The following is a 13,905-nucleotide window of genomic DNA, read 5'->3' on the forward strand; positions in this document are numbered from 1 at the left end:
AAGGTTCTTCAGCAAGCAAGAGAAGTTGTTGATGAGACAACTAACAGTGCCTGCTCACATACACACATTCCCACCCGCTAAAATTCATAGAATAAATTCCTTATCTGGCATTCAGAGTCCCCCATAATCTAGGCTCAGGCCCCTTTTATACTCTTTTCTTCCTAAATGTCCCCTACATTCAGGCCACTGTGGATCACCATTTTCAGGACACACACAGCACTTGCCCATCTCGGCTTCACTGGTCAGGCCTTACTTCTCGGGTGCCAGCCTCCTATTTTCTCTGATCATCAAAATCCCACTCATTTTTCAAGATCTATTTGAAAGGCCACTTCTAACATGAAGCCATCCATGAGCACCTCAGGGATCTCTTCTTTCTCTTTCCTTTGAATTTTTATAATATTGTATTTGGCTTTTACTACTAGATTTTAGGTTCTCTAAGGTTAAGGACGGTGCAGAGTTATTTTTATAGTTCCCACTGTGCCTGGCACACACTCACTGCCTAACTTACTGTTGTTGGATGAATAATAACTTGACTAAAACATCTTCTGGTTGTATTTACAAAAAGCCACATCTGTCTCTGCAAGGGAAGCAATACTAGCATCATCTGCTTGGAAGGCAGTGTTCCTCTCAGATGCACATGTGTGTGGTTATACACAATGACTCCCTTGCCTGCATAGGTTTTGGATACTTATGAAGAAAGGAAAGGAAATGCCCTTACTTGAAATTGTAAAGTTTGTTTTCTGTATCAACATCATCTTTGCCTTTCTATGTCTTTTTTGTTTTTTGTGGGTATCTCACTTCTTGCCTCTCCTTTAGGCTTTTCTTATGTTTGGATCTATTGATTTTATCTATACTTTCCCTTCCTATCCCCAGGCCATTTTCCCCATTCAGTTAATATTTTATACAGTAGCACTCCTGTTCTGATATCCTTGAGTACACCTTCATCCATCCTATTTCTGCTGTCAGTAATGAAGATTCTTACAATAATGTGTGTTGTTGAAACATATTCTCTGGTGTGTTTTTTTGGTTAATTCTCACTCGAGGATATTTTTCCATTGCTTTTCAAAGTGGGGGGGGGGGAGAGAAAGAGAGAGAGAGGGAGAGATATGTGTGAGAGACACATTGATTGGTTGCTTTCCACATGGACACCGATCTGGGCAGGGGATTGAACCTGCAACCCAGGTACATGCCACTGACCGGGAATCGAACCTGAGACCCTTCAGTGAGCCAGCTAACGCTCTAACCACTGAGCAACACCCGCCAGGGCTGAAACATATTCTCTATTAATGGAGATCTTATCATAGTGTCTATTCATAGCAGTGAAAGGACTCTTGGTGGGACCTGAATGTGGGACAGGACTTTGCACATATTGACTTAAGTGATAAATGAGCTATTTTTTTTTTAAGATGCTAATGATGCTTGGAAAGAAATAACGATAATTTAAAATAGTCTATCCATCAGAGTTAAAAAAAAAATTAAAGCCGGAATGAGAGTTAGAGGATCTATTCTCTGTAAACCGAAGAGAGTTGGGTTATCCAAGGGAAATGTCTGAGAACCAGTATTCCTGGTTTGCAAAAAAAAAGCCTGGGTGAGCTAGGGTGAACATGGGTGAGTGAGTGCAACTCTGGTAGAATTAAAAGACAGCATTTGAGCTGATCTGTATGTAGCTATCTGGAATTTATGTCAGGCAGATACAGACCAGAGGAGTCTCTGGTGCTTCCCTGCTCTTGTTTTTCTATAGTTCCTGCTGAAACACTTTTGTTTTTTTCTTTAAACAAGGGGATGGCAAAGTTCAGTGCACAGAAGTAGAATGAAAAGTTGAGCTGTGAAGTACCTGGTGTGCTAGGTGGCTGTTACGTGAAACCTGTTTTACTGTTGACAGCTTTGAGCTGCTCTAGCCACCTGTCATTTGGGGACAGTGCTCCACAGGGGCGCCGTGAGGAGAGCAGGTCCTCCTCCTGGACTGACCTGGAGAGAAGCAGCATGAATAATGCAGAATATAAGACTGAAAACGTGATGAACCAACTCACTGATTTGATGTGCGTACTTAAAGACGTCGATGTAAAACATCTAGAAAAAGTTAAAAGCATCCCTGATTCACTCAACAGATGTTAATTAAGCCGGACTATGTCTGAGTTACAGTGCTTATGGAATGAGGTCTTCACCACCTGTGATTTTTTTCCCCTAGAAAAACAAAGCTTGCCTTTTTTGGGTCAAATATTATTTATTTCACTCATTTTAAATGAAAACCTCTTTGGGACTTTATTGCATATTATCAAGATTTCTGAAGTATACTATATGGAACATAATTAGATCCTATCTCAATGACTCACCACTCACAGTAGTGCCGTCTGGCAAGTCTTCAGACTTTAGTACGACAGACCTCTCCCATCTAATGAGCTACCTCTGACTACACAGCACATTTGCCGTGATCTAAAAAATCAGATAGCCCTGATTATTAGAGCTATTTAAAGAGTCAACACAACTTGAGTGACCACCTGAGTGCCTCTCTTAGAAAGTAGAGTAATTGTGTTTTAACGAGTGAGTTTCTCAGCTGCTCTTTCAGCTCTTGGATCTCTGGATCAAGGTTCTCAAGGATCCTGGTGAAGCTGAGAAGTCTGACCTTGAACTGTGTGAAATATTTCTGTACTTAAAAGTTTAACGCCTATGCAGTATATATTTACAAGAAGTTATTAAACAAATTACATATTATAATGTACATATTTTGAATTTTATGAGTGTAAAAGTTTGACACTGTATGTATTGTTTTAGAATATATTTTTATATGGACTAACTTTCCCTTCCCAAGGGGATAAAATCACTCTGGCTTCAGGACCTTACTTATTTCCAGAACTTTCTATATATTCTATTATTACCACATTACCAGTCCATATTAAGGTGCCTTTATAATGTGCTTGGAAAGTCAAATAACATATTCTGATTCCTAAATCATGATGGTTATGAAAAAAGTATAACTACATAAGAACACTGCATCTAAAAGCTAAAATCCGCATAGAAAACATTTTTTTTTGTAGTAAGCCTTGAAAATTGTTTTTTAACATCTGGGTTTGTTCAACCCAGTTTTCCTAGTCCTTTGGTCTTTAAAGTGTAAAGGAACCCAATGTTTTACTTGTCTCACTGTCATAATTCTGCTAGGCATAATTCCGGAAGGGGCCCTGCAGAGGTAAGCTGGCTGGTCTTTTCCCCACGTGCGCTGCTGTTTCTGCTAATGATGGAGCCTAAGCATGGCTGACAGAGCTTCATAATGACAGCCCCCAAAAGATAATCCAAATGATATCTACTAAATAATAATTGGAATAATATCTACTTTTTTTCTGGGTGGTACATCCAGAAAAATGAATCTTTTCTCACATTATGATATCACTTATTTTTGTAGTTTTTCAACTCCCTAATTTTTTCATGTACTAATTATTGTCAAGATGTAACTAGAGGCACCAAACCCTCAGGTAGCATTGGCTTTATGACCCCATATATATTGATGTATACTGATATGCCACATATTGACATGTACATTGCTACGTTGATATATTAGTATCCTAACTGAAAAGGTTTGGAAAACTTCTTCAGGGACTTTGACAAGCGTGTTACGAGCCCCTAAAGGAAATGTAATTAGTCCTGAAGTGATCTCCCCTTTTCTTCTAGATGACAGGAATACAGACAATTGCAGCCTCCTCCCCCCCACCCCCCCAAGCCAGCCCACATGAACCTAGAATCTGAATCCGCCTATATGCCCCTACTCAAAGCCCTTGGCCCACCTTCCAAACCAGATTCCTTGCTGAAACCCTATTATATAGAAATTCTGGAGACATTGCTGAACAGTGATGGGAGTTCAGGAGAGGAAAGAAAATCAATGCTTTAACAACCCACCTATCAATACATGGAGGAGTGGGAATATTTTGGTGACAGTTGAAAGTCTTTGAAGAGGTTACTTGTTTACCCAAAGAGTGCTCGATTGTGTAGGCTCCAACCATTACACAACTCTTCACCAGCCCCAACCTCCGTGTGGCCCTTCCATCTGCACTGTGGGGATTGTTACATGATTTGCCTCACCGGGCTGCTGTGAGACAACGTATGGAGGAAGCTGGCCAATGACTTGTACCTACATATATGTGGATTAACTATTTATGACCCCCATTACCATGAGACATTTGGGGAGCAGTAACAGAACAGATGCATTTTTTTCATTCATTTGGTCAACACCAGCTTCTTCCCTCTTTCTCAAATCCCAGTTGAGCTGCTATGAGGTTTTCATGTCACGAGGATGATTAACTCACTCAGGGGTGTGGGATGGGCACAGAGCCGCCTGAGTTCCTAGGGCAGCCTGGGTTGGAAGGAAAATGGACCAAAGTGGGCTGGGTAGTTGGTAGGAAGCAAGGGTTGCTTCTAGGATGTTACCAGCAGGTAAAGTAAGTGCTTACTGGCTGCTTCAGGACTGCCTATTGCCTCCAGGACCCCTCCTAGGTGCCCACCTAAAGCCTGGTGCCCGAAATCTCCCAGACGGGGACTGGAGCATTCTGATGGTCAGGCAGTAGAAGGAGCTCTGCACCAGATCACAGGACTGGTTCCTGCCTCCGGTTCCTCTATGGCTCAGAGAGGGGCCTCTGCAAGGTACCTCTGTAGGGGTGCAGAGGACCTCTCCTAACCTCGCATTGGTTCCTCCTGAGTCTCCTTCACTGTACTGAGAACTGGGGATCATAGCACTTCCAAACTCGCGCTCCCTCAGAGAAGCGCTGGAGCCCTTACAAATAAAAGGCACCGGCGGCCCCCGAGGGTGCGAGCCTGCGCCCGCGCTCGCGCCCCGGTGGCTTTCATTACTCAACACCCCCCTTACCTGTTCTCCACCTTCCCCCGCTTCCTCTGCGGGGCCCCCCAGTGGCTGTCCGGGGTCCCTGCAGACATCACTTCCCCGCCGCGGAGGGGTCTCCGGGCGAAAGGGGTTCTGATCTTCGCTGGAAAGAAAAGCTCTCCAGTGAAGGCGTTAAAACGGACCAGAGCCGCAAAGACGCCGACCGCAGGATTAATTCCCCAAGGTACAATTTACAAAGTTTCCGAGAGTGAGCCGGCCCGCGGAGGGAGGGCAGCCGGCGAGGGCGAAGGAAGCGGGCGGGCGGGGGCCGGGGGCGCTCGCTGCTGAGCGGAAGGGCCGCACGCTGCGGGGCGACCCCGCACCGCTCCTGCGCCCCGGCGCGCCCCGGGGTCTTAGCCCCTGCCCTCAACTTTTCCGGATCTCAGCGACCAGTCACGCGCGAAACCGCCCACCTGCAGGGGACCCCGGGTCTCCGGGCGTGTCCCCATCCCAGGGCCCGCAGGCTTCGGCCAGGGCGCCCCTCTCGGACCCGGCGGACGGACGCCCCGCAGAGGGGCCCTGGGGCAGCGGGTGGGCGCGGCCCCGCGGCCCCCGCCGGTGGCGAGCGCCGGGGCTCGGCCGCGGATCAGCCCGCCCGCCGCCGCCGCTCCCCGCCCCCTGGGTCCCCGGAGGCGCCGCGGCTGGCGGAGCGGGAGGTGGAGCCGAGCCCGCGGCGGCCGCGCAGGAGGGAAAGTTCGGCGGCGCGGGAGCAGCGGGAGCCGGCGGCGCAGCCCCGGGGGCGCCTCGGGGTGAGCGGGGTCCCCTCCCCGGCCGACCGGGCGTGGCGCGCCGCGCGGGGCGGTGGTGCGGCTCCCGGCGCTCTCCAGCCCGGACCTCGGGAGGCTGGTGCAGCCGGGAGGGTGGTGCGGCGTCCGGCCTCCCGCCGTCCAGCCCGCGGGGCTGCGGGGCCAGGGCGGGGGCGGGGACTGGGCGCCGGGGGGCTCGGGGGCGCGCGGCCCGGGAGGGCGCTGCGCCTTCGGGGGAGCGCGGGGACGCTGCCTTCCAGGGAGGGTCCGGGCTGCCGCGCGCCGGGGTCCCTTGGCTTCACCAGCCTTTCTCGTGGCCTTTAGCTGTTTAGTGACTCTCTCCTACACCCACTCAAAAGTAGCCTTGACACGGGCCGCGGGGCGACTCGGCGGGTATTGGGGCGTTATTTGTGCCGCGAGGGAGAGGGTGGAGGGGGCGCGCCGCGGCGGCGGTGGGCAGCGTGCGCTCCGCCTTGGACCCGGACCGTGCCCGTCGCGACCCGGGATGCCCCAGGAGGTGTTTCTGTGAGGTCAGCGGAGAGAAGCTCTTCGAGGGCATGGTCTGGGGGTACCGGGGTTGGCAGGGCGGGGAGCAGAAGGGGGGCTGTACCCAGAGAAGGCAGAGTTGTTGTTTCCGAGACACTTCCTGCACCTGCACTATCGGCAGTGATTTTGAAGTTATCTTTTCATCGACGAGCAAAGAAAGAGTGATGGGAGGGGGAGAGGTTTGCGCAGCACTGGACACGCTGGAACAGTCAGCCTTGGTATAAACACTAATAAATGACAGAGCGGTTATTTTGCAAACTCCACCTTTATTCTGATTTCAAAGCCTCGGAGTGGCTTTTACTTAAATGTCATTAGATGGGTCTAGATGATAAAGATAATGAACTGTTCTTTCATATCTTTTTACTAGAAATTCAAATGTAATTCTACCAGATTTCATGGATTTTGTTTAACAGTATTACAAGAAATTCATAGTTATCAATTGTGTTACATGTAACAACGAGCATGAATAAGTCCTGCCTGCTGTTGTCATGTTGTTAATTGGAAGAGGAAAAGTCTGTCTGTTGGAAATAGAAGCATATAGCAAAATCAAAAGCCTTAGTCACAACAAGTAACCTGAAAACGTGTAATAAATAGTGCAGAGTAGGATATGGGATTGTGTGTTGTGTACCCAGAGAATGGCAATTCCTGGAAGGCCAGGGAGGGCCATACCCATTGTAGGAACCTATTGTGTTCCAAATCGCGTATGTCTGCTTGCAGACTGTATTGCTGGGGTTCAAAGCAAAGTGTTAAACATTTGGATTCACTGTTTACACTATAGTGAAGTGAGCATTTGCTGTGCCTCCCCAGACACCTGGGTTCCAAGCGTCCTCTCCCATTTATTAACTGTGTGACCAAGGGCGAGTCACTCACTTACCCTTTCCCAGCCTTGGTTTGCTACCTGGTAAAATGCCAGTAATATTCCTCACCTTATAGAGGTGTTAGGCAGAGTGAAATAGCCTTTAGGAACTTGGTCCAGTGTCTGGAGCACAATAAGAGCTTCGTCAGCGTTGCCTCTTGTCTTTCGTCTTCCTTTACTTTTAGGAATCCCCAACTCTGGCTTATTTCAACCTGAAAAAAAAATTAAAATTCCTTCTTCTTTGCAATCTTAATTTTCAGTCGTTCATTCAACTCTCATTTGTTGAAGAACCTCAGCTGCCGCCTCTATAGGTGTTTGAAAATGAGGAGCTGACACTTGGAGGTTGGGGTGGGCCATACTTCAGGTTTTTCCTGTTGGTGAGAATCCATCATGAGGTTATATGATGATGAATAGCACTTCCCAATCTTCATATTTCCCTGGCTCTGTCCTTAACGTGATGCTGTTACATTGAAGAGAAATAACAGGACGCTCTGTGAGGGTGCCCATCTCTCCTATTTACCGCCTCTCCTTGCCCAGCTCAGTGCCTGGCAGGGCGTCAGGGCTTAATAAGTATTTGTTGATTTGAAATACAGAATGTAATGGAGTTATTCTTCAGGTCACATCCTTTTTATATATATATATTCCTGATGAAAGGACCTTGGGATTCTAAATGATAGCCCTACTATATTTTAGGGCTAATAGAGGTTATTAGAGGAGCAAAGCTCAGGCAGACTTTATTACCTATTGATCTTGCCCTGGTGATGAAGCAGTGTTATAAAACGGATAAGGCCAAGTTGGAGCGGTGGCTTCACCACTAGGGGCCTCCTCTGCCTCGTGTATCACCCTAGGCTGGCATTTATTGCCATTATTCTGTTCTTTAAGGTAGCAAAGGACTTTAACTTCCTGGGTTCTTGACATGGAATACTTTATTAGAAAAGAGCAACCTTGTGTGAAAAGCATTACCGAAGGCCTAAAACTAAATGAAAGCAGTCTTAAATGACAGATTCGGTACCCTTTCAGAATAACTTTAGATTTAAAGGCTTAAAAGGGAATTGAAGAATTGGGCTTTTTACTTTACACATCCTTAAATTCAAATATATGATTTTTCAAAAACTTTCTAAAAAATAAAAACTATGATTTTGATCTAGTATTTTCAAGGTTTTTTTTGTTTTTTGTGGTAGGGCTTATTTTTATCTTTTAAAATCGCTTTATTTCCTAGATAGGTACTTGTAGGAAATAAAATCTACACTAGAGTTTCATTGTAGATAAAAAGGAATTTTATCTGGTCAGTGGAAGCTCCTCTTTTCTATTTTTAAAGAGGTTGACATTAAACTCCTTCTTTAAAAAATGTTTTATTACATTCTAAGATGCATCATTGAAAGTCATGTTTCTTCTGTGAGTTTTTGAAAAGATCTCTTATTTCTAAAGTCCAATTTGAATGAAGTTAGACTTGAGACCATGGAACAACTTTAAGGTGTGTTGGCGTTTTTGTCAGCTATAACTTGCTGTTTGGTGGAAAAGATACTGACTGTGTATGTAGGCAAACATTACTACTGAAAATACTGCCCTATTGCTTGCAGATGAATAAGAGAATACTATGTTTTCAGGTCTTCAGTGAAATTTAATTACAGTGACAAACCGAACACCATTAAACTCTAAAGTTAACAACAGTTAGAGAAGAGTTCAGTGCATTGCAGGCTCATAATCTTACCAAGGGTAAGATTCTCTTGGCAAAATGCCTCTGAGTTCAGAAAAGTACCAGACCTTCCATTGTGATTTTCACATGCGTAGGATCTTAAAACAAGACAATCTGATTTTTGCTGGTTTTCTATCCTGGTCTAGATCAGTACTCTTTAGGGGACCAGGTTAGAGGAATAACTTTATTGATTTCAGAGAGAGGAAGGGAGAGAGATAGAAACAAACATCAATGATGAGAGTCATTGATCGGCTGCCTCCTGCACGCCCCCAACTGGAGATCGAGCCCGCAACCCACGCATGCGCCCTGACCGGGAATCGAACCGTGATCTCCTGGATCCTAGGTCGATGCTCAACCACTGAGCCATGCCTGGCTGGGCAGAGGAATAACTTGTGTGTGAAGGTAGCAGATAATTTTTATTATCACTTCCCTCTGATTAAGCTCACTTTTTTGGATTATTTTTGGGATTCTGAGCATATTAAAAATTATACAGATCCCATTTGCATAAAGTAATGCTTCTCTAGAACTGGAAGAATATTGCTTTTGCCCCCAAACATCCAGCTATTGAAGGCTATGGCGTCTTCCTGCTGCTCTCTTCTTCCCAGAATGAAGCTGAGTCTAAGCCAAAATGTATAAAGCTGCATGCGGAACAAGGCATTTTAGTTTGGACAAGAGCCCTTGAGCTGACCAAGATTATGGATGTGCTAGGTGGTTGGAAATAAACGAGTCTTTATACACGGGAGTCATTTTTAGGAACCTGCACTTGAGAGGTGCCTCTTGGCGGACTGTTCACTAGAATTTGCAGTGAAATGTTGAACCTCTCACTTAGTGAAATATGACTTTGCCACACAGGTAATTTTTGTTGTTGTTTTTAGACAGTGCAGAACATAACCGTGGCTATCCAGGGGTCGTGTCTGATACTTTGTTTCATTTTCATACATGGGGACATGTGAGTGGATGGAGGAAAAGGGAAGCGGGAAGCAGGGGGAGGTAGACAGGAATTGTCTATTTATACCAAATGCTAGGCCCTGCCTATTTTTGGGTTCCTAAGGCACGTAGGTACACACTGGGCAGCTTAGTAATAGGTGTTCACTGGTGATTTTGGAGTATATTCATCTACTCGGTTAACGAAATTACAGTCATGCGCCACATAACAATGTTTTGGTCAGTGACAGACCGAATATATGACGGTGGTCCCATAGATTATAATGGAGCTGAGCTGAAAAATTCCTGTCACCTAGTGATGCCTAGCTGGAGTAATGTCCTAGCGCCATGCATTGCTCACATGTTTGTGGCGATGCTGGTGTAAACAGACGTACGGAACTGCCAGTTGTATAAGAGCATAACAATACGATGACAGTAGTGGGCTGTACCATCTAGGGTTGTGTAAGTGCCCTCCAAGGTGTTTGCACGACAAAAATCTAACCAGAATTTCTCAGACTGTATTTCTGTCGTTCAGTGGCGCGTGACTGTTCTAAAATGATGTTCTTCCACTTAGGCCCTGGGTACTCTCAGGAGTGACCTTCTACTTCTGTCTTCCATTTGTTAGAATCTAAAGTTAATGTATCAGTTAACAGATGTAAACAGGGCTACTGCTAGCCCACAAAGTGCCCTTTTGTGTTGGACGGTCCTGTGTCAGGGTGCATGGCGTGGTAAGCAGAGAGTGAACTGGATTTTGCTGGACGCTCCTGTGTGGCACAATCTGCACAACTTATGTGACACTCTTGTCTGTAAAAGTGGTTAGAGCAGAGCTTGGCACATAGTAAATGAGAAATATGTTCCTGCTGGTTATTGTCATCATTATTATTGGTGGCATTGCTTTCAAGGTAGATCTTTCTAGTAATCAGAGTAATCTAGAACAGGATTCAGGCAATCGTAGTGCTTATAACAATGTTTGCAAAAACAAGTGATTCATTTCAGGTTTCTTGTTGCACTTCCATTCCAGTGCTCCCCCAACACCTACGGAGCACTTAACCACCTGGCAGCTGCTCTGCTCAGTGTGGGCTGTGAGCTATTCATTGAATCCGCACAGCCAATTTAGGAAGCGGCACTGCTATTATCTGCATTTTACAGACAAGAAAACCAGGTTTAGAGAGGTGAGTTCCTTGCCCAAGGTCAGCTCATAAGTGGTGGACCTGGGCCTTGAGTCCCTGTCTGCCTGGCTCCAGGACTTGAGCTCATAACCTCTGTGCTGTCTTCCAGCTTAAATACTCATTGAGTTGGCAGCCTAGAAACTGTTGTAGAGCTCTGAGGGTTAACAAAACGTGAAAACATCGATTTTCCTTAGAATATTGTATTTGTATCCATTTCTGGACATGATGGAGGAAGATGACAAATGAATTTTTATCAGTGGGTCTGCTTCAGCATTTTTACTTATAGATATTTTTATATGTAGCTTTTTCTGGTAGCTCAAAATACAGTACAGTGTAGTACAACGTGTTTCTATTCAACGTTTAACTTCTTATCAAGGCACTTTGCAGACATGTGATAAGCAGAATATATGAATAAAATCAGGTGTGTGGGTTGCAGAATATTAAGGTATGAAGGTTAGAGTCAACCATTCATACATTCATTCAACAAATATTTATTATCCACCCCTAATATTGAGGCATTCTGCTAGACACTGCAGAGATTTCAAAGATGGGGAAGGCTGCCTTAGACAGGACAGCATTGGAGCCTTCGGAGCTGAACAACCGTAGGGTACGAATCCCAACTCTACCACTTACTGACTGGGAGTCCTGGTCCCATCATTGAGCATCTTGAGGCTTGGTTTCCTTGTGCATATAATGGGGATAATGGTACCTCAAGGCTGTTGTAAGAACTGAATGAGGTGCTAGGGAAAGGGCTGAGCCACTAGCGGTAGGAGGTGGCCACTAGAGGTAGGGGGTGGCGGCGGTGACTTTCCTCTTCTTCCTTCTTAGGTGTCTCTTCCTACCTGCTCCCTTCCCTCCTCTCTCCCTCCTGTTCCCACACTTACGGGGGTGGTAGAGATAAACATATCTGAAATCCAAGGTAGACTGTCATGAATTCATTTGAAATGTGACTTTCTAGTTCTCCCTCTAGGGGCTGTGACAGACCTGGCTGTGACAGACAGTGTTGGGTGACATGTGAGCTGGTGCCAGTGTAGAGTTCCCATCTCACTGGGCTGTTACCCAGGCTCTCCAGAAGCAGAGGGATTCCAGGAGGCAATGGCATCTTGGAGCCCAGGACAGGTGCCTGTGGTGAGGAATAAGGTTTGGGTCCACGGGGTGAAGGTGAGGCTATTTGGGGGAGTAGCCAAGAACTCAGGTCTCAAGGAAATTGGAACAAGCCAGAAACAAAGGTTGAAATGGTACAAATAGAAAGGGTTTGGGATCTAGGTGGAGAGCAAGGAGAGACTATGAGCAGCTTGTTTTTGAGGGGCACAAGGTGGGGTGAAGTGGCTCAGATGTGCAGCTCGAGGCAGGGTGGGCTCTGCTGAAGGTTAGGAAGAGGCCCCCCCCTCCCCCGTTGGTGCCTGCTATGAGCTTTTAGCTCCCTGGTCTCCTGCTGCAGTTTTCAAAAGCAATGCATCCTCTCTCAGCAAGGAGCTAAGTCAAAATTATTGTTGCCAGTTCCCACCCTAGATCTTCAAGGGATAGCTGGTATCAAGAAAATAAGCCTATAAAATTTTTTTTCCAGTGGAGATTTGCTTAAATACACCCGGATCTGTTTCACAGTGAGGCAGAGGGCCAGGTCCAGGGGGCCCCTGCCTGGGCTCCCGCTGGCATTTCTGTAGAGTGGGCTAGGTTGTGAGATCAGAGAATGTTTTTAGAGAGATGTTCCTAGTGGTTTTATGATAATGAGCCGCCTTGTTTGGTGTCCAGGGTAGATGCTGTGGGTGGTTGGGAGGGAATGTGGGTTTTACAAAATCATTACAGTTCAGGACTGTCTCCCTCAGCCAGGGAGCAGGAGACCTTGACTCATTGTTTATTGTGCGCTGGCACCTAGGCATAAGCCAGCCCTTCTGGGAGTGAGCAAACAGAACCTGCCCAGGTGCAAGAGAAGCTTGATTCAGGGGCTTTTTCAAAAAAAAAAAGCAAAAAATTTAAAAACAGCCTTGAATCGGGAACAGTTTAAAGCAAGTTTCTGTAATTTTCAACGGCCCATTTTATAGACTTAATAGAGTGTATTAAAGTGAAATGAGCAAGCGAGCGTTAAGAAAACAACACAAGGATAGCTTTGTAAGAAGAGGAGTAGCCCTTGAAATGAAGTCCAGGTTAGTTCATAGGGTTTTTGGGGAGATGAGCAGAGTGAATGTATGCTGAGCACTCTAAGTAAGAAAATGGGGAAAAAGGAACGGAGCGAGGAAGCGGGGCCTGGTGAGTGGTTTGGGGAGTTCACGCCTTCACCCGGCTCCACAGCTTCGCTCTTGGCTGGGACACGGGGCAAGTTGCTTAGTGCTTCAGATCCCGGTTGTCTCATCTGTAAAATGAGGGCAATAGTTCCTATCTTATTGGATGGTTTGCGGATGGATTCGGATCATGTCCACAAACTGCTTAGCACATGGTCAATACTTGATACACGGGAGCTGTTATTTTGATGGAAGTGCATAGAAAGGAGACCTGGAAGGGAAACCGAGGACCCAGGTGCTCTGGGAGGACTAGAAGGAACAATCTATACTTGTTTGTCCTGGATCTTAAAAATCTTCTAATTCTACTCTTGGATGGTTTTTTAATGCCTTACATTCTAGGTGATTATAATCATGTGTGTCCTGAACACCCACTGTGTCCATGTCACCATAAGGTCCTTTGGTATAGAAACGGATTCCAGAAAACCACCCCTGGTATCCTCATGTAGCTTACAGTCTAGCACTGGGGGGAGTGAGATGGTGAGTGGGGCTTGATGTGAAAAGAATGGATTCCAGCCTGGCCAGGTGTGGCTCAGCGGTTGAGCATCGACCTAGGATCCAGGCGATCGGGGTTCGATTCCCGATCAGGGCACATGCCCAGTTGTGGGCTCGATCAATGACTCTCTCATCGTTGATGTTTCTGTCTCTCTCTCTCCTTCTCCTTTTCTCTCTCTGAAATCAATAAAGATATATTTGAAAAAAAAAGAATGGATTCCTAATGTCCTTGGGCTACTTTAACTAGCTGTCCAAAGGATAGTAGTAGTTCTTTTCTTCTTTCCGCTCTGTAAACAGATGGAGAGGAAATAAGTACTTCTTGGGCCTCCA

The 13,905-nt window shown here is 46.1% G+C and overlaps 1 protein-coding gene across 6 annotated transcripts in view; it reads left to right on the forward strand.

The window, feature by feature from the left end:
- The first annotated feature begins 4,862 nt into the window (after positions 1-4,862).
- The window catches only part of CSGALNACT1 (chondroitin sulfate N-acetylgalactosaminyltransferase 1), a 268,054-nt gene continuing 259,011 nt past the window's right edge, over positions 4,863-13,905 (forward strand). For 2 of the 6 annotated variants that reach the window (XM_081128069.1, XM_081128076.1), the window contains exon 1: positions 5,513-5,616. The gene's annotated coding sequence lies outside the window, so the exon portion shown is untranslated. Of the gene's footprint in view, positions 5,052-5,500; positions 5,617-13,905 lie in introns of those variants that run through there. The other 4 variants (XM_081128079.1, XM_081128070.1, XM_081128078.1 and 1 more) reach the window with 4 other exon arrangements.

This window comes from Miniopterus schreibersii (genome assembly GCF_964146895.1).
Source record: "Miniopterus schreibersii genome assembly, chromosome: 2".
Lineage (NCBI taxonomy): Eukaryota > Metazoa > Chordata > Mammalia > Chiroptera > Miniopteridae > Miniopterus > Miniopterus schreibersii.